The 18,343-nt window shown below is 37.1% G+C and overlaps 1 protein-coding gene and 1 long non-coding RNA gene across 9 annotated transcripts in view; both read right to left on the reverse strand.

Moving 5' to 3' along the window:
- Positions 1–2,523: 2,523 nt before the first annotated feature.
- LOC140010223 (uncharacterized) lies at positions 2,524–4,244 on the reverse strand. Its single transcript, XR_011817518.1, has 3 exons — positions 4,090–4,244; positions 3,219–3,456; positions 2,524–2,746 (listed from the first exon to the last, which is right to left on the reverse strand). It is a non-coding gene; the product is annotated as an uncharacterized lncRNA (long non-coding RNA).
- A 6,091-nt stretch (positions 4,245–10,335) lies between these two features.
- LOC113698963 (uncharacterized) overlaps positions 10,336–18,343 on the reverse strand; it is a 31,160-nt gene continuing 23,152 nt past the window's right edge. For 7 of the 8 annotated variants that reach the window (XR_011817516.1, XR_011817513.1, XR_011817515.1 and 4 more), the window contains 2 exons: positions 11,153–11,213; positions 10,336–10,860 (listed from right to left, as the gene is read on the reverse strand). The gene's annotated coding sequence lies outside the window, so the exon portion shown is untranslated. The remainder of the gene's footprint in view (positions 10,861–11,152; positions 11,214–18,343) is intronic. The other variant, XR_011817509.1, reaches the window with a different exon arrangement.

The raw sequence follows: 18,343 nt of genomic DNA on the forward strand, positions 1-18,343 counted from the left end.
TTTTGAATAATGCTGGGAAAGAGGTTTTGCTAAAATCAATGGCTACTGCTCTCCCATCCTATGCCATGTCTGTGGTCAGATTATCCAAAAACTTGTGCAAAGAGCTAAGTGGGTTAATGGCCAGATTTTGGTGGGGAAATGATCAAGGGGAAAAAAGAATGCATTGGAAGAAATGGACTGACATAGCTGAGAGGAAAGTGAATGGTGGACTTGGGTTTAGGGACTTACTATGCTTCAATGAAGCTTTGCTAGCCAAACAAGTTTGGCGAATCCTCACTTGTCCCAGCTTGTTAGTTAGCAAAGTTATGAAAAGTAGGTACTTCCCTAACTCTAATATCTTTGAATCCAAGGTAAAGGCTGGGGCATCTTGGATTTGGCAAAGTTTGCATAGTTCATTAGAGATGCTGGATAGTGGGATGTGGAAGCAAGTTGGGGATGGATCCACGGTGGAAATCTGGAAAGATAGATGGGTAGAGTGTTCAAAAAGTGGAAGAGTCTCCTCTCCTAAACCAAATGGTTACCAATTGACCAAAGTTAGCAATTTGATTAAAGGGAGGCAATGGAACAAGGACATCATTCAAGGACTGTTCGCAAAGGAGGAGGCAGAGGCAATCATGTCAATTCCACTCAGTGTATTCCAAATGAAGGACAGGTTCAAATGGAAATATACAGCAAATGGCTGTTATTATACTAAATCTGGATACGCTAGGGCCAAAGAGCGAATCAAAGAGATCAGTGAGAAGAATAAGGCACAAGTTAACTCCATCACAAACAAAGAAAGATCCAAGGTCTGGAACCAGCTTTGGGGACTGAACATCAAACACAAAATTAAGCACTTTTTGTGGAAATGCCTCCATTGCATCCTTCCAACTAATGAGGAAATTTTTAGAAGGACGAGCAAGGGTGATCCGCTTTGTAAATGCTGTGGGGAAGAACAAGAAACTACTGAACATGCATTACTTCTCTGCAAAGCTAGAGAGATGGCTTGGGCAACATTCCCTATTTCATGGGACGGTATTAAAGACTATAGATGGAACTTTTGGAAATGGTGGGAATATATGCAGGAGGCCAGATCAAGGGAAGATGGAACTAAACACATTGAAATCACAGCAAACTTTCTCTGGCAAATCTGGAAGGCAAGAAATGAGGGAAACTTTCACCAGGCATGGACAGAGGGGCACCGATAGCCAAAAAAGCAATGGATGAACGGTTAGAATATGAGGAAGAAGGTAGCAATGCTGAGAGGGACAAGGAAGTTAGTTCCCAACCAGATGACAGGCAGGGCATGTTAACTGGTCTGGTGGAACAGCATAGCTCCATTATGTACACGGATGCTGGAATGAATCAGGCCAGAAAGAAAGCTGGAGTGGGGATCATAGCTAAAGATAACAATGGCAGGATCCTGGAAACTTGGTCCATTCCGTATTCAGGAGCTAGAGATGCGGCAGAATTGGAGGCTATTGCTATTAGAACAGCTTTGAGCAAGGTCATAGAGGAAAACATGACATCCTTATTGATTCTCTCTGACTGCAAAGCTGTTGTGGACAAAATAAATGTAGGATGTCAAGGTCTAAACTCTCTGAACATGCTAATTGAAGACATAAGGCAATTGAGTCGCTCATTCTGAAAATGCTCCTTTTTTCACATTAGGAGAGAAATGAACCTGTGTAGTCACAAGTTAGCTAAGTTAGCAGTTAACTTGGTACAAGAAACTAGGTGGAAGCAATCCTTCCCTGTGTGGCTTAACAAAGAAGCCCACAATGATTTCCTGGCAGTTGCCAGTCTTTTGAAAATCTGCTGTGCAGACTAATTTGTAACCCTTTACCCATATATTGAAGTTGATATTTGACAAAAAAAAAAAAAAAAGAAGACCACAAGACAACAGCTCCGGCGCACAGTCCGTGCAAAGCTACATTGACTTCAGCGTTTGTCTTCGTATCATTCATATACTTTGTCCGAACAGCTTTACCACTGAATTGATTCAAACCACTCTTATCATTCTTTAGAATTTTCGTACTTACATGTTCATTTATGGCATTGCTTTTCTGTTATGACACTGGTGCCTCATTTAAGGAATTATGTTCAAAAGCTACCGCAAGTCCTTCAAGTTCCCCATTCCCTAAAACCAATTCAGGGTTGGCGCATAAATTGATGTTTCAACAAACCCTGATGCCTACTTATAATAATTGCACTTCAACCATATCGACCCAGTGTAGCACACATTTTCAGAGACTTGGTACAAGCTAAATCTCCTGAATATCCTGTGGCAAATTACTTGAACTTTTTCAAGCCTAAACATAATGCAAGTTCACAGAAAAATCAACACAACCCAGTCGAAAATAATTTCTAAGTTCCTATCACAAATATCTAGTAATAATCTTCACAAGTTACTTCACTACATACCCCAAATAAATCAGCTTCTTTGCAACTATAAGCCCGTGTGGTCCACGAGCATTTTTTGAAGAAATTCTGGTTATATAGGAGGAATATTAAAAACAACTACAAGCTAATAACAGCAATCTCCAAAATAGTCTAAAGTTCATTGTATAGCATTGGTTTGGAGCATCCACCATCAGTCTATAAACTCTGAAGTCTATTACATGACGAAAAGTTCATGATAATTTGACTCTACCAGCCAATTAGGAGACATAAACCGTGCCCGGGCAAGATGGTATTCTTTCCCAGCAATCACAACACCAGTAGACGTCCAATTGATATCCTCCCACTCTAGATTGTCTGCCAATACCTGTTAAATAATTTCATGAACACAACAGAAGTTCAGAAAAATGGACCTTCTGTAACAGAGACATTGTGCTAGTTTTTCCTAGACAACACTACCAGGTTAAGAGTCCCAAGTCATTTCATTTTGTTTACACATTCATGTACAATTGTTTGTTACTCTCTTTCATTGGTTTGTCCATTAAACTTGCAAGGGATACCATTTACAAGTTTTTCGAAAAAACTAAAAGCTTAATAATTTTAGAAAACGACAACAATCCTTAGAAACCAAAACTTGTGATTACAGAAATTGCATTATGCTTTTAGTCGTGAACTCTTCATGTCAAACTAAATATTCACAGATTAACTAATAATACAAGGAAAGAGAAGACAAGAACCCCAAAAGGTGGCTGATCTACTTTCAGTGTATCCTAAAAAAGGTCAATCTCATAATGGATGCAGCAGAACGACCCTACAAAGATGTATTAACATCTCAATACCTCCACATGTTCAAGGGGCAGTGGGATCCCAATTGATATCATCTTTGTTTCGTGAAGGATATTCTTACAACGAGACCATCGAAATGCATCTATAACAACACTTTCACCATCCACCAAACCTTTTTCATCATTTGAAGCATGCAAGTCATGGGTCAAAGATTTTTCAGTTTCTGCTCCATGGGCCTGAGACACTGAGGTAGCCTTGAACATCTTCTCTCCAGCAAAGCAAAGCTCAAACCTATATTTACACAAGTTAAAGAGTAAATGAACAGCAAGCTGCCAGGGAGGAAATAGCAATTATCAGGTTGCATCTTGAAAGAAGAAAGAAGAAAGAAGACAATCCCATGCATCAAGATAAATAAAAATGCTAACAGCTTGCTTTTATGTAAAATAAAAGGAAAAGAAAAAGATTTAAACATTCTTTTCCCCTCTCAACGCCTCTAGCCAACAAACAAATAACTCAGAAAATTTTGATCCAGGCTAATCAGAAAATGCTAAAACAAAACTCATCATAACAAAAAATGATGTGTATAGCTCGATTATCGTTGTCCTTAAAAAACCAAAAAAAAAAGAAAAGGCCCCCAGTAGAAACTTTACTTTCCTATTTGTCAAAACGGATACTGAAAAATAATTTCACCAAGAATGCTCACAATAAAACTGAGCATAATATGACACGTGAATCTTCTAAAAAATACCAACAAATCTCAAATAGTTTGATTAGCACCACCTTTCTCCTGTCTATAGATTCTATAAAAAATGAAGAATTGATTTTTCTCAAAAGGTTGCATCATGACATGGAACTAGTAAAATACATTGACTTAAACCAGAAGCATGAAGAAAACATTTGTTAAATACCACCAACCACCATTACCTGCGGCTATGGATTTCCAAATAGAGCACTTCCCCCTTTTTCAAGCGTGAAGCTGTAAACAGGGGTTTCTTAAGCCCCTTGTCTGCAACCACGCTATGCTGTATTTAAGCCTAGACAGACAAAAGGAAATAGACTGATCAAAAGGCCACATAATAAGTGAATATACATGACCTTAAAGGAAGCATCACCATGAAGTTTCACGAGAAACTGGTCATTTTCTAATCAGTTCAGGTAAACAGATTTACACAAGCATTTATCTTTATTTATAGTGTAAATGAACTCTATTGGATTCTCAGTCACTATAAATTCATTGCTGCAGCACACACAAGACAAACATGCAAAATTATCACTAGAATGCACATACGAAAAAAGTTTTCTACTGGCTAAGTACAAGACGGGCTCAACCATTCAGTTTGTACTACTTGTAAGCCAAAGATTATTGATTTGAAGGACAAGACCAATTTTGCCAACTAAGAGCACAATCCAATAACTGAAAGTCATTGCTAGTTGTCTGTATTGCATAGGATGTTTCACCACCAAATGCCCGTCTTTATCTATGTTGTAGATATGTGATCTGATCATGATTTGATTTTATATTATATATAGATATTAGGATGGATTAGATTTGATTTGATTTGCTTTGATTTTAGTAATAGATATTAGAAGATTTGATTAGATTATAGATTGATGTAGATTAGCATGATTTTCTGATCTAAATCAGGTCACACTTGTGTATATATTTGTACATTATATAGTCTAAAAGTACAATGAAAAAGTGTGTTTTCTCTCCTTTTTTTTTAGTTTTCATGGTATCAGAGCTTTAGACTTTGATTATCAGTTTGTTTTTTACATGATCCTATTGAGTCACTTTTACTTCTTTCTTGTGTGAACTATAATGGCAGATAAGATAGGTAATAGTAAAGAGATGAAACATTGATTTCTGATATTATTCCTACAACATCAAAGATTACTAAACACATATTGAGTGGAAAAATTTTTTTAGATTGGAGTAAAACTATCCGGATATATCTGCGCAGCATCGATAGAGTTAATCATCTTATTGATAACCCACCCGTTAATAGGGAAGAAACGAAGGCTTGGCTAAGAGAAGATGCGAAACTATTTTTTGCAGATCCGAAACTCTATTGATAATGAGATAGTCAGTCTCATCAATTATTGTGAGTATGTTAAAGGTCTTATGAATTATTTGGCTCTATGTTTTAGAACCAAACCGGATATCGACTCGGCCGAGCTCAAGGGTCAGGGGTCAATGGGTTCAACCGGATTCGATAGGAGTTGAACCGGATGACGTCATAAATAAAATTTATTTAAAAATTAAAATATTATATGTAAAATACTTAATAATATGTTAATATTAATAAAGGTATATTCATATATATATTTGATGTTTCAAATATATTTAATAAGAAAATACAAATAAATTAGAGCAATCAAGTAGCAATTTATATTATTTAATAAGCATTAACAAGTTTAGAATTAAAATTATGGACTTAATTGAAAAATAATACTAAACTTTAAAACAACATTTATAAAGTATGAAATATTTGAGGTATCTTAATAATTTTTAACAACTTAAGGATCAAAATATCATATTAAAAATATTCTGACCTTTAAAAAAAAGTTAAAAAAAAAATCGGGTTCATTTTTCCGATCAAACCGGGCCAAAACCCGATCAAACCCGAGTTTTGACCTGGTTTGACCGAGTTTTTGATTTTCCCCTTTTTACGATTAACTCGGACCAGCCAATTGACGGGTTCTCAGTCCGATCGATCGAACCGGCCGGTCCGGTCCGAGTTTAAAAACAGAGATTTGGCTTTCTTGTATTCTGGTAAAGGTAATTTAAATCATATATATGACGTTTGCAAGAAATTTTACCGTCCGAAAAAACAACAAAAATCTCTTATAGAATATTTTATGGATTTTAAACGAGTACATTAGGAATTGACCTCTCTCCTTCCGTTCAATACCGATATAAAAACTCAACAATTTCAACGGGAACAAATGGTTGTAATAAGTTTTCTTGCAGGATTACCAATTGAGTTTGATGCTGCTTGAACACAAATTCTCTCTAACCCAGAGATTGTTTCCCTCCATAACACTTTCACACGAGTGTTTAGAACTGAGAGATCTTTGTCTATTTGTAATGTTAACAGTGCCCTTGTGGGTCGAAGTGAAACTGGTCAAGGAAATAATAGTAGAAACAGTGGTAAAAGTGGGACTGCTAGTTATGAACAATACAACTCAAATCAACAAGTCTGTTATCACTGAAAGAAACTAAGCCATACCATACGTATGGGTTGGGACCTTCATAGTAGACCTCAACAGCATCCCCATTTGCAAGTTTGTAACCCAGAAGAATAATTATGTGCCTTCTAACAAATCCATACTCATCTCGGCTGATAAGTTTTCCCGTTTTACTGAGTTTCAGGCGTCACAAAAATCTACTAACCCATCTTCTAGTACCAATCCTCTTTCTATTGATCACTCAGGTAATCCTACTACATGCCTTGTGTTATCTTCTAACAAATAAATCATCGATTACGGTGCAACAGATCATATGACCAGTAATAAAGGTATCCTTTCCTTTTTTAATCCTAACAAAGATCATCTGAATGTTACTTTGACTGATAGGTCATGTGCTTCAATTGTGGGTTCTGGTGTAACAATTCTTATGTCATCTATCCCCTTATCTTCAGTCTTATGTTTACCTAATTTTTTTCAATCTACTCTCAATCAGTAAAATTACAAAAGCTCTCAAGTGTGCTATCTCATTCTTTCCTGAATACTGTGTTTTTCAAGATCTTATGACAAGGAAGATTATTGGTAAAGAACGTGAGTCTGGCAGTCTTTATCCACTTGAAACCCCTTCAATGAAAGCACCGAAACTTGTTGCATGTTCATCCACCTTGAATCCTCTTGAAGTTCACTGTCGTTTAGATCATCCATCTCTACCCACCTTCAAGAAGTTGTTTCCAAATTTTTAAAATTTATCCCATTTAGATTGTGAGTCATGCCAATTTGCCAAGCATCATTGTTTGCCTTACTTGCCTAGAGTCAATAAACGGCTTGCGTCTCCCTTTGAATTAATACACACTAATAGATGGAACCCTTATTCAATAGTATTTAAGTCTGGTTTTAAATATTTTGTCACCTTTATTGATGACTACTCATGTTATTTGGTTATATTTAATAAGAAATTGTTCAAATTTATTTAGTATCTTTTGTTCGTTTTGTACTAAAATAAAAACACAATTCAATGTGTCTGTCCATATTTCACGAAGTAATAATGCAAAAGAGTACTTTTCTAAATTCTTTAATTCATATATGTCAGAAAATGGAATCTCTCACCAATCTTCATGTCCTGACACACCACCACAAAATGTTGTTGCTAAAAGAAAAAATAGGCACTTATTAGACATTACTAAAACCCTTCTGTTCCACATAAAAGTCCTAAGTAATTTTGGGCAGATGCAGTTACAACAGCTTGTTTTTTAATTAATTGCATGCCATCTTCTGTCTTGCTGGTGAGATTCCCTATTCAATTTGTTTCCAACCCAATCTTTATTCCCCATTGAGCCACGTATATTTGGATATACTTGTTCTGTTCATGATACCCGTCCTTAAGTGTCTAAATTAAATCCCAAATCTCTCAAGTGTGTGTGTTTTTGGATTATTCACGTCTTCAAAAAGAATATAGATGTTATTCTCCAATTTTAGATTGTTATTTAATCTATACTGATGTTACATTTTTTGAGATACATCTATTTTTTCTTGAATCTAATGTCTACAATAGTAAAGGGAAGGAAGATGATATTCTAGTTTACACTATTACAACAACTATTCCTACAAGACCACCAATCACTCAAGCGTATTCTCATCATCCTACACATAGACTCACATCGTCCACCACCTTCTCCGTCTACAGATCCGAGTTTTGATCCACCGCTTTCTCAATTAACAAATTCTAGTATTGATTTTCCTATTTCTTTAAGAAAAGGTAAAAGACGGTGCATTTACCCAATTTCATCATTTGCTTCATATGATGATTTGTCTCCCTCCTTGGGTTATTTTACTGTTTTTTTAGATTCAATATCTCTTCCTCAATACTTATCTGAGATTTTGGAACATCCAGTTTGGCGGATTGCTATGGAGGAAGAAATGATAGTTCTAGACAATAATGGTACTTAGGACTTAGTTCATTTACTAACAGATAAGAAACCTATTGATTGTAAATTGATGTTTGCTGGTAAAGTTAATCCTGATTGTTCTATTACTTGCCTCAAAGCCCGTCTTGTTACAAAAAGGTATGCTCAAACATATGGAGTAGATTACTCAGGCACGTTTTCTTCTGTGGCAAAACTCACCTCTGTTCAATTATTTATTTCCCTTGCTGCTACTAATAATTGGCCTTTATACCAGTTAGATGTTAAGAATGCTTTCCGTCATGAAGATTTGCAAGAGAAGGTTTATATGGAGCAATCCTCAGGGTTTGTTGGTCAGGTGGAGTCTGGTAAGGTCTGTAGACTTCAAAAGTCATTATATGACTTAAAACAAAGTCCTCGTGCTTGATTTGGGAGATTTAGTGAGGCTGTTCAAGAGTTTGACATGAAAAAGTGTAATTCAGATCATTGTCTTCTACCAACAATCTGAAACTGATCTTATCCTACTTTATGTTTATGTTGATGATATTGTTTTCACTGGAAGTAACACTGTAGGTATTGCAACTCTCAAAAATTTTCTTCAATCACGCTTCCAGACAAAGGATTTGGGTATGTTGAAATGCTTTTTGGGTATTGAAGTTGTAAGATGTAAACAAGGTATCTTCTTATACCAAAGGAAGTATGTTCTTGATCTTTTAAAAGTAACAAGAAAGTTAGGTGCTAAGCCATGTAGTGCACCAATGATCCCCAATATGCAACTTACAGCAGATGATTAGAAGTTATTTTCAGATCCTGAAATGTACGGGAAATTAGTAGGAAAGTTGAATTATCTTACTATGACTCGTCCGGACATTACATATCCAGTTAGTACTATGAGTCAATTTATGTCCTCACCAAGAACCACTCATTGGACAGTTTTAGAGCAAATCTTATGCTACCTTCAAGTAGGGGTGAGCACGGGTTGGGTACCTGCTCCAAACGGCAAATGGCTACCCGACCCTAAGATGTCGGGTCACTATTTTTTTGACCATAATCCACTCCAATTGTCCTCGGATACCCGAAAAATAAGGGCGGGACATCAGGTACCCGCCCCTATTTAAAGAATGCAAATTCTGCATTCATAAGATGAACCTGCTGCAGCCTGTACGTCCAGATGCTTGGGGAGACTTACTGTGAAAATCAAAAGCAACCTTTCTTTGTTATTGCTTGAGTAACATCACTGGGCAAAAATTCCAAAACAACAACTTAAATCCCCCATAAATGAATACTATGCACAAAACCTATGAGCCAAAGCCTGAAAGTTCAACTGAATAGATGTTGAACAACAAGATATAAAATCAAAAGTCCTCAGATTTGACAGCTATTTTAGGACTATATTTAATCAAAAACCATCATTTGCAGATTAAGGTTACTAGTAGTGACATTTATCAATCACTTTTGGTACCATCTGTATGGCAACTCTGATATGATTTTTCATCACAGCTAGATAGATGGATAAATAGAAGATCATCTGGATCAATGGATGGATGAATGGATAAATGAATGAATAAATAAAAAGGGTTAATTACACTTTGCTCCCTTGAGGAAATCAGGCAATGGCACCACAAAAGGCTAACAATAAATAGCAACCAAAAGAACTGCTCTTTTGCCACAAAATTTTCGTCACTAGGCAAAAATCAAGAATTATTTAATAGATATACATGAAAAAAATAAATAATCTCAATTTTATACAAAACCAAAAAGAATCAAACGGTTTGAAAGCTACCACAACTAAATAAGAAACTAAAGCAATAAATATCCCAAAAATGCAAAAAATTTCAAACATATTTCGTAAGAAACTGTGACGACCCCACTTCTTCCAAGGGCGAACCCAAGGGTATTGGCGGGCCCGGCCCCACCTTCCTCCTAGGGCGTACCCCAAGGTTCGGTGGATCGCCTGCCCAACTCTCGCCGGAACTCAGTCGTTCACTCAAACAAATCAGAAATAAAACCTCAAGAAGAGTAAAACAAGGGTCCAGTTCAATACAGTCCTTAATCAAAACCCGAATTCAACCACAGGAATAAATAGTACGAGAAATCAAAACTTAAAGCGGAACTTATATACATTGCTATTTCAAGAGGAAGTACAACCGTCAAATATACCGAGGTTCTCAATTCACCATACAACCAACCCGTGCCAAGCACTAGGGCGAGAACCATTACAACAGAAAATCAAAAGCTAGACCAAGCTAGTCTATACAGGCTCTCGTCCTTGCTCGCTTTCCCCTGTTAAGGAAAACAAAACTAAAGGGATGAGCTGGAAAGCTCAGTGAAGTTCCAATCACATAGGCAAACAAGAAGTTCAATGCATTCATTACACGTAGCCAATAATTCAAGATACAAAGATAAGATAAAGCGATAAACACATTCGTTAAAAGGATACGGGCTCACATGGAGCTATTCGTTCATTCGTTCGTTCATTCATTCGCCTTTCATTCTCTTATACCTTCAATCATTTGAAAATGCATTTTGTATAAATAAAACCCTTCATTCATTCATTCGTTCATTCATTCATTCACCACATCCCGGACATTGTCCAGGCTCCACCAACCTACAAGGTAATATTCGAGTATATCAAAACGTTCATCCAGATCCGTAATCGGCCGACCGAGTCCGCTTCTGGCTCGAGACGACCGGTAACAAAGGGCAGTGGCCAATTCAGCCAAAAGGCTTACATTCATGCACAAATAACGTTTCAATCGTTCAATCATTGAAAACTTCTTAATCATTTAGACCGAGTGCGATAAAGTGCACACTCGCCTAGAAAACTCGTTTTAACAATCATTGAAAACATTTAACATGTTATCAATCATTCATACAACGTGCAAACAAGGAACACTCACCTATTTACGTAAAACAACGTGCAAATATCCTTCCGAATATTACTTCAGTCACCGAGAAAACCTAAGAGTAAATGAGAAAGAATATTACAATCTATCTAGCACAAACAAGTAAGTGAAATCAAAGAAAAATCGGCAATTGATAAGTAAAACGTATAAAGACGCCTTTATAGTGAAAAGGGGATATTTGGATCGGAGGACGAAAATAACTAGGGTTTCATAAATCAAACACAAAACTAACTCAAGCGGGTTATAAAATGTCCGGCGGAAAACACTTGGATCAAAGACAACTCGGACTCCAACGAGATAGGCTAAAAATATTGTTTTAGGTATCGTTTAGATAGTTCAAAATCACCTCATACCCAAGCAGCTAGTATAGACTACACGTCATGATAAAATCATGTGAAAAAAAGGACAATACTGCCTTACGTTCACACTTAAAACCTCACTTAAACGTGGTTCACTTGTGGCCGAGAAAACTTTAAATCATACCTCTATATTTTGGGTACGGAGTAAGTAAACATCTGGCGTTTCAAATCGAAGAGGTATCATGTTTTGGAATGGTAAAACGGAATGGTAAAACGGTCATAGTATTTGCCAAACGAAAATATACAAATTCAAATAGAAACTTAGCCCTCAAGCGAAAATTTGGGCAGCACGCCCTTTGTATTTACCTATTTTTTCAGCTATTTATGGCTTCATTAACTTACTCAATCCAACCCAAAGTTATCCATAACTCAAAGTCAGTTCAATAGCCATTCCATAGGCTTAAAACAATACAAGAACAAAGATTAAACTAATATCAAGTGCGGAAACAAAGCTTATAGAAGACAGATTTGACGGGTTTTTACGGAACAGGCACATCCGAGGCTACGCTTATCGGATTGAGGTGAAACTTATACCAATTCGAAACTAAGACGAAAGCCTACAATTTTCATGAAGAGCACTTAGTCTAATTTTCAGTGTAACCTATTCAAATTCCCAATTCATATAACCTGGTCCCAACTATTCGGCTAATCAACCATACTGCATTCAAATGACCATATCTCAGTCTACCGAGGTCCGTTTAAGACGTTCTTGATGGCGTTGGAAAGCTAAGACAGAGTACTAAAACTTTCATATTTTGGCAAATGGCTAAATCCGAACGGATTATAGTGAATAAACACAATCAAATAGACTAAACTGTCCACGCGGAACTCTGGAATGTAACATAGAACAGCAAGGGTATTTTGGTCTTTTCACAGGCTACGTTGCTCCAATTGAGTTGAAATTTTGTACTTTCATGTTTTAGACTAAACCTAATTCGGCCTCTAACTATGAGTACTAAAACCGGGCAGAACTGAACTGAAATTTTCCAGAAATCTGGGATTCTTGCAATCAATTGCTAATTTCCTTATTTTTGGCTTGCTTCACTACCTTAACTTCCCATATCAGATTATAAACATCAAAGCCCCAATTTTTAAGCACTAGAAAAATTATAGGAAAGCTGTAACAATTCCAATAAAAATGAAAAATCATGATCCAAGCCTCTATTTCACCACATACATCAATAATCCAACCATATGTGACATATTTAGCAGCTAATCGCGAATTTAATTGGAGAGTCAAGGTTCTAGCATGTATACCTTTCCAAGGAGACTAGAGACAAGTGTTTAAGGCCTTTGTTCCTCAAGAAAATTACACCGGTAGGTAACCCTTGTGCTAGATAACAAATTAATCGGAGTAGATTTGCGCGAATAGAAGAAACTTTTCAAGATTTGGAGAAGAACAAGATAAACTCTCTTTGTCTTTCTCTCTCTCTCTTGTCTCGGCTATGGAGCAGAAAAAATGAAGAAGAAAAGCTGTTCTTAGGGAGTTAAGAAGACAAGAGATTAGGATTAATCTAAACCACAAGTTTGGCCAACACTTGGCTTAATTACAACCACAAAAATTTCTTTCTTCTCCTTGCATTTTGGCCACATATTTTGGTCAAGAGATAACCATGAGAGGGAAGATATTTTGCTCAATTAATGATAAGCTTGTATGGCAAGAAAGTAGTGATCAAGTAGTGGTTAAATCGGTAGCGCGTAACACCCGTCGGTCCAAGCCGTTTGTCCTTAAATCACATATACTTGAGTTTTTAACTTCTAATCATTAACTTATTATTATCACTTCTAATCATATAATATTTCCTCATCCAAAAGTCACTCTTAAGCACCAAATTGATCCTCGCTCCGTACCGGATAATTACACGACGGATACACGAAAAACCCTATTTCACTTCAAATTGAAATCGGAAAGGAAAACCCTAATTTTCTATGATCATTGGCACTTTTTCTAGGGTGATTAAGTAGCAATATGGTATAGAATAATAATTTTCAAATAAAAGGAAATTTTCAAGAAATATGTAAGGAATTTGCAAGTCCTCACACTCTTTCCCCCTTAAGAGAATTTCGTTCTCAAAATTTTACCTTCAGTTGCCTCAGACGAGTCCGGAACTTGTCGGTTGTCTAAAGCATAAACCTTTGCCGATACACTAGTTCGTTTCCCTCTTTTATTTACTTGTGATTTAGCTCCATCCAGTTGCGAAGTATTGCTTTTACGTGACTGTTATTCGGAGATCTTGAGCTATTGCACGAATATTCGGAGTTACTTGAGATATTGCACGAGAACATAGCACTAAAAAGGCAATACGAAGGGATTCCTGAAGAGATTTTAGCAATGGCACAAGGTAAAACTTTTACGAAGAATCTAGAAAAAACCCAAAGGATAGAAATTGCAAGGGCACAAGTAAAGGGCTTCCATGCAAAGAAAAGGGGTGCACCTAGTGAAAATCAAAGTCAAGAACAAGGTGAACGAGATAGGCCACCTTTAAGGTAGGTCGAGGAGCGAGTGGTGTGAAAATTTTGGGGACACCCAAAGAAGGTATTTCGCGAGGAACCTCAGGTGGAGGAGGACAACTAAAAGTTGTGTCACAAAGAGATACATCCAGCAGCATATTTGAGGAATCCGGAGAAAAGATAATGCTCTCTAAAGTACAAAAAGTGAACCACTTACCTTGCCCACCTTGGACATTAAGAGCATTGGATGCAAGATCTACGAAAGGAAGTCAGATAGGATCAATGGACATTTCTCGAAAAGGTCAAGCAGTAGCCCCTCGATTGGCTTGTGGACACTGCGGGAAGGCCAATCATACGGAGAATGATTGTTGGCGAAAGGCAGGAAAATGTTTATGGTGTGGTGGTACTGAACACCAGCTTGCAACTTGCCCCCGTAGATCACACCTAAACCCTGAACAAGCAAATATAGGAGGGACTAAGCCAAGAGTGCCCGCTAGAGTGTACGCCTTGGACCAACAGGCATCATCTGAACTATCGGAGATAGTAGGAGATAATTGTTGGAAGAAAGGACAAGTACGGAAATGCTACCGATGTGGTAGTGCTGAGCATCTGATTGCTCAGTGCCGTCACCTGCTAAAAGAAGGAAATTTGCCAAGGGTAGAAGGGAACACGTCTAAGCCGACCAATGCAATAGGTAATCAACCGAAAGTGCCGGCAAGGACCTATGTAATGGGAAGCCAAGAGGTGACAGACCCATTGGCAATCACCGAAGGTACCTTCCCTATTTTCCATTGTATTGAGATTTTCTTCTACCCGGTTTACAAGATATTTAACGACCACTGAGACTGTGAGATAAGGATTATACGGTTGGATCTTGGATTGCGATACATAAAATGACTAATTCTTGAGGTAATCCTTACCAATACTGATGAACTCGTTACTAAGGTATTCGAAGATTCTAACCTTTAACTCGTTGATTGCAATTTCGAGGATGAAATTCTTTGAAGGAGAGCAAATTGTGATACCCTAACTTTTAGGATTATCTTTTGTTTAGTCTCAAAGAGGATATTACGGTTTCTTTAGTTGATTTTTATTTTAAAACATTATTTTGTTTCAAAAGAAGATACTAAAGTTATTTCTTTGGGTTGGATTTAAAACCTTGTTTGTTTTAACAGACTAGAACCCTAAAAGTCTAATAAAAACCCTAGTTTCACTTGTGACTAGCCGTTTCCTCAAATTTTTCATATTTCAACTGAAACCCTAAATTCAATTTATGAAATTGTAAAACCTCTCATGTTTTTCTTAAAAATACCCTTGTATTTGGAAATTACTAATTTAGAATAGTCTTACTACTCAATCACCCCATAATAAGTGCAAATAAACCTAAGAAGTAAGGTTTCACTTTTGGTTTCAAGATTGGAGCAAAATTAGGGTTTTCGCGATTTTTCACCGGATGAATTTTCGGTACGGAGTAAGGATCAAATTTGGTGATTAAAAGTGACTTTTAAGTGAGAAATAATATGTGATTAGGGGCAATGATGTAAGGTTAGTGAATAGGAAGAAAAACCCTAGTACATGTGTTTTAAAGAAAAACGGTGCGAACCGACGTGTACCGTACACTACCGATTGAACACACCACTTGATCACCACCGTACTAAAACTTTCATGTTTTGGAAAAAGGCTAAATCCGAATGGATTATAGTGAATAAACACAACCAAATAGACTAAACTGTCCACGCGGAACTCTGGAATGTAACCTAGAACAGTGAGAGTATTTTCGTCTTTTCACAAGCTACGTTGCTCCGATTGAGCTGAAATTTTGTAGGCACCTATAAAATACCATTCTCTACAACTTTCATGTTTTAGGCCAAGCCTAATTCGGCCTCTAACTATGAGTACTAAAATCGGGCAGAACTGAATTAGGAAATTTCCAGAAATCTGGAATTTTTTGTCTTCAATGAAACTTTCTTAAATTTCTTGTTCCAATCACTACCAAAGCCCCTTATATAATCTTATTTTCAACATATATTAACTATACAACAAATGTAGGCAGAAAATTTATCAAACCCTAACTTACTTATATCATCCAAAATTCATCACAACAACTTGCATATCTTGTAATCAAGCCAAAACATGAACTAGATAGCATCTTAAACCAAAATAAAAGAATCAAAGCCATAAATCAGACTTTATACCTCAAAAACAAAGCTTGAAAGAGTGATACTTCACCTCCTTTAGAAATTTTTTTTTTCCACAAGCTTCCCAACTCACAACCCACACTTTAATCGATTTAGAATTTTGATTCTTCACTTGATTGGTGTAACTCAAGAAGAAAATGGTGCAACTCTTGCTCTCTCTTTCTCTCTCTCTATTTTCGGCCAAGAGCAGAAAAAAATGAAGAAGAAAGGCTGCTCTTATGGTGTTAAGAAGGCAAGAGGATTAGGATGAATTTAGGCCATAAGCTTGCCAACACTTGGCTCAAGCTCAACCACAAAAAATTTTCTCTTTCCTTGCATTTTTTTGTCCCAATTTTCGGCCAAGAGATAGCCATGAGAGGGAAGATATTTTGTTCAATTAGTAATGAGCTTGTGTGGTAAGAAAATGGTGATCAAGTGGTGTGTTCAATCGGTAGTACACGATACACGTCAGTTCGCACCGTTTTTCTTTAAAACACAAGTACTAGGGTTTTTCTTCCTATTCACTAACCTTACATCATTGCCCCTAATCACATATTGTTTCTCACTTAAAAGTCACTTTTAATCACCAAATTTGATCCTTGCTCCGTACCGAAAATTCATCCGGTGAAAAATCGCGAAAACCCTAATTTTGCTCCAATCTTGAAACCAAAAGTGAAACCCTACTTTCTAGATTTATTTGCACTTATTGTGGGGTGATTGAGTAGTAAGACTATTTTAAATTAGTAATTTTCAAATACAAGGGTATTTTTAAGTAAAACATGAGAGGTTTTACAATTCCATAAATTGAATTTAGGATTTCAGTTGAAATATGAAAAATTTAAGGAAACGGCCAGTCACAAGTGAAACTAGGGTTTTTATTAGATTTTAGGGTTTCTAGTCTGTTAAAACAAACAAGGTTTTAAATCCAACCCAAAGAAATAACTTTAGTATCTTCTTTTGAAACAAAATAATGTTTTAAAATAAAAATCAACTAAAGAAACCGTAATATCCTCTTTGAGACTAAACAAAAGATAATCATAAAAGTTGGGGTATCACAATCTCCCCTCCTTCAAAGAATTTCGTCCTCGAAATTGCAATCAACGAGCTAAAGGTTAGAATCTTCGAATACCTTAGTAATGAGTTCATCAGTAGTGATAAGGATTATCTCAAGAATTAGTCATTCTATGTATCGCAATCCAAGATCCAACCGTATAATCCTTATCTCACAGTCTCAGTGGTCGTTAAATATCTTGAAATACTTGCCGCCCATTGTGCAAGAGAAACGAGAAGATGATTTTATCCGCCTGCGTCAAGGGGCATCTAGTGTGGCGAAGTATGAAACTCAGTTTACAAAACTCTCTCGTTTTGCCCCAGAGCTGGTGCTAACGGAGCAAAAGCGAATTCGCCGCTTTACCCAATGTTTGAATGTGAAGATCCAAGAGGCACTAGCAACTGCTCAGTTGGATACGTTTAGCCAGGCGCTAGAAAAAGCACAGCGGATTGAGACTGCCAGGGGACAGGTTAAAGCTTTTCATGATCGAAAAAGAAGGCAACCCAACTCGAATGATTTCACGGTTGGACAGAACTCGAGAATCGAGCCACCCGCTAAGGCGAGTAAAGGCGTAGACGGTCCACGACCTGTAAGAATTCTGAACAACTTTGGGCGAGATCAGATAGTGCAAGAGCCCCAGAGGAGTGCCCAGCGTGGAGGGTCAAGTACGGCCACTAAGCCAACCTGTGATTTCTGTGGGGGCAAACACACCGATGAAAATTGTTGGAAAAATAGTTCGGTACGAAAATGTTTCAAATGTGATAGCACCGAACATCTGATTGCCCGATGCCCTAAGATGCAGAAGGAAGGACTCAAACCACCGACTGAAAGGACTACAACTAAGTCGTCAAATGCAGGGAAAAATCGACCCAAAGGGCCAGCAAGAGTCTATGCAATGGGTCAACGTGAGGTGACTAATCCTTCGAAGGTACGCTTTGAACAAAAGAATCAATTTCGAGGACGAAATTGTCCTAAGTGGGGGAGATTGTTAGGCCCCAGTCAGTTCGTAAGTTGATATTAGGGTTAAGGCTAAGAAGAAAACCCTAATCTCGGTTAAGATTGAAAACCCTAGTTTATGTATTATTCGTAAGTTCAATCTATAATTTATATTCGGTGTTCTAGTGTGTGTTTTGGCATAAGTAAATCT

Source organism: Coffea arabica, chromosome 7c (genome assembly GCF_036785885.1).
Source record: "Coffea arabica cultivar ET-39 chromosome 7c, Coffea Arabica ET-39 HiFi, whole genome shotgun sequence".
In the NCBI taxonomy this organism is placed as follows: Eukaryota; Viridiplantae; Streptophyta; class Magnoliopsida; order Gentianales; family Rubiaceae; genus Coffea; species Coffea arabica.